The following is a 2,805-nucleotide window of genomic DNA, read 5'->3' on the forward strand; positions in this document are numbered from 1 at the left end:
CAGATTGGACTATTTAGAATCTTAGCAAGACTTTATTTTAAAAATAATATATAAAATTAAAAAGGGGCTAGAATGTAGCTCTGTGCAAAGGCCCTGGTTTTAATCCCCAGTATTGCCAAAAAAAAATAAAATAAAGAAAACAATACCTGTTTTCTTATGTTACATAACATAGCTTTCTGCAGTAATATTTCTAAATTTCAGTTAGGCAAAGATTTATTAAGATGACAAAGAAAGCACAGTTCATATAAGAAAAAAAATAACGAATTGTACTTAAATATAACTTTTTATAATAACCTAACCTTTTATTTCTTCTAATCCCTTGTTAACAAACTGAAAATGGCTGCAATGGGAAATTTTTCCTCTGTAGTCACATTAATACTGTACTTCAACAATATGTTTCTTATTTGAGCTATCAGTTGAATAAGAATCATTTTAGAGCAAAAACAATCTTTACTAAGTTTAGAAATGGAAATCATAAGATAACTAACAAATTTTTAATAAAATGACAGAAAATTGAGCTAGAAACTTTCAGTTCTAGAACAGCAAGTCTATTACTTTGAAGATAGAAAAGTATAATTCTCTTGATATACTTATTTTCTTACCTCAAAAGCTAACTTCAGTGCTGAAAATTATTGAAGAAACTTCTATGAAAAGTTTAATGGAAACTAAGAAGCAGATACACAAGCTTTCAACTTGTGAGAAACTGAGGTAACAGAAAATGAAGATAGACACAGAGACATTTTCAAGAATCTAATGCTGAAGCTTTCAAATTTTATTGAATTTTTTTCATACTATTTGTGTCTTAAATCTGAAAGTGAATTAGCAGTGTTTTAAGAAATACGTCATTTCTTCATTAGCTCTGACCAATGAACCAATTGATAAATAGGTAAAATGTGCCTTCTCAAAGAGTTTTTCTTAGTAAGGTGAAAATCTTTGGGTTTTATACAGTAATCTCTTATTCCCACTGCTACCGTCCAAGTGGAATTATTCCTACTCTTCTAATGAAGCATTTTTAGCCTAATTTCCAATTTCTCCATGTTCTCCCAGACACAGAGAAAAACACTATTTGTACTCAGCTCTATTATTATTATTATATTTTATCCCTCTTGCTTAGACAGAACTTTTAAGTTCTATATTATAAAATATTGATTTAATTATTCACTATCATGTTCCAGTCCAATCATGAAATTTACAAATTGCAGAAATAGAGTGTAACAATTTTTTCATCCTTTCCCTGTCTATTTCATTCCATCAGACTATCACCCCTGCTGTGTTCACTGCTGCTTCAAGCTCTGTTTTCTTCCTAAGTCTTAGATATATTTCGCAACACATTAATTGGTCTCTTCTCTGCACTTCTAAAGTGATATTTGTATTATAAAACAATTTACTACAATTACTTGAACTCTAATGTGAACACATGTAGATATCCTCTGCCTCTGTAAACAGATTGTGAACACTTGAGGCCTAGGGTTTATTGCACATATCTGTGTTTAACATATAGAAGATGTTTAATAAACTTTTTTTGCATTGCTTATTCATCAGCATAAACATAATTTTATAATCTGTGTTAATCATGTAAATAATTAAATTCTTTTATATTAAATTATTCATTCATACATACTTGAAAATATTGACAATTTCTAAAACTTCTTTGCCTCCTTCATTTCTCCCTCCCTCTTCCCTTCCTTCCTTCCTTCCTTCCTTCCTTCCTTCCTTCCTTTTCTTATTTCTCACTATGCAAAACACATCAGTACCAGCAACCAATGGACACAGAGCCCAGGCAATGATTTGAGACCACAGTTTGCGCTAGCATGGAGCACTATGAGAAGACCAGGGCATTTGGGCCTGTGATAAATCAAAACTCATGTACTACTATGGAAAAGAATTTCAGACTTAATAAAGTCAGATGTATTAAGCCGTTAAGACCATGCTTTGAAAATAAATATATAAGAAGCTGAACACAAAAGTAAGTCAATAATTTCACCAAAATAATAAAATATATAGGAACAAAGTAACAAAAGAATATATAAAGATATCTTTCAGCTAAGTAATAGAAGGAAAAAAAATAGAAAACAGATTTGAATAAACACTTCTCCAGGGAAGAGGTCAAAATTATCAAAATGTTTATGAAATGATGTTGAACATTCATTACTCATCTTGAAAAAAAATCAAACTCATACTAAGATAACACTTTACAAACACTAAGAGGAAAAGAATCAACAAAGAAAACCAAAAGTATTGGTGAGGATAAGGAGCCCTCATATACTGAATAAGAATGAAAACAATGCATCAATTTTAGAAAATATGTTGTCAGTTCCTTTGACTACTAAACATAGTTATCATCCATGTGACTATATGTTCCTACTATTATATATCTAAGTAAAATGATAATTATGCCCACACATAAACTGATACATGAATGACTATAAGACTATTAATCATCATATTTGCCTGAAGATGGATAAAACTCAAATCACTATCAGTGGACAAATGAATAAGCAAATGTAGTATACACACATTGAAGACTACTGATTATTGGTTATGAAACAGGGATGAAATACTGATGTATGTTCTAAAATGGATGCATATTGAAAGCAAAATGCTAAGTGAAAGAAGCTAATTACATCATATCATGGCTTTCATAAGGAAATCCAGAACAGTGAAATATGCAGAGGCAAAAAGCCCAAAACAGCTTAACCTATTAGTGGTTGTTTGAGTGGGGCATGGAAGGACAGGAGATCATAACTAAAGACATGATATCTTCAAAGGTGTATCTTTTGAAGTTATAAAATGTTCTAAAATTAT

General features: G+C 30.6%; 1 non-coding gene across 1 annotated transcript; it reads right to left on the reverse strand.

Moving 5' to 3' along the window:
• Window positions 1-1,731: 1,731 nt before the first annotated feature.
• On the reverse strand, window positions 1,732-1,868 carry LOC147830039 (small nucleolar RNA SNORA42/SNORA80 family). Its single transcript, XR_015445031.1, has one exon. It is a non-coding gene; the product is annotated as a small nucleolar RNA SNORA42/SNORA80 family (small nucleolar RNA).
• Window positions 1,869-2,805: the final 937 nt, after the last annotated feature.

This window comes from Heterocephalus glaber, unplaced genomic scaffold (genome assembly GCF_053883595.1).
Source record: "Heterocephalus glaber isolate CG9 unplaced genomic scaffold, H.glaber_assembly_v1.0 deba00000331, whole genome shotgun sequence".
Lineage (NCBI taxonomy): Eukaryota > Metazoa > Chordata > Mammalia > Rodentia > Bathyergidae > Heterocephalus > Heterocephalus glaber.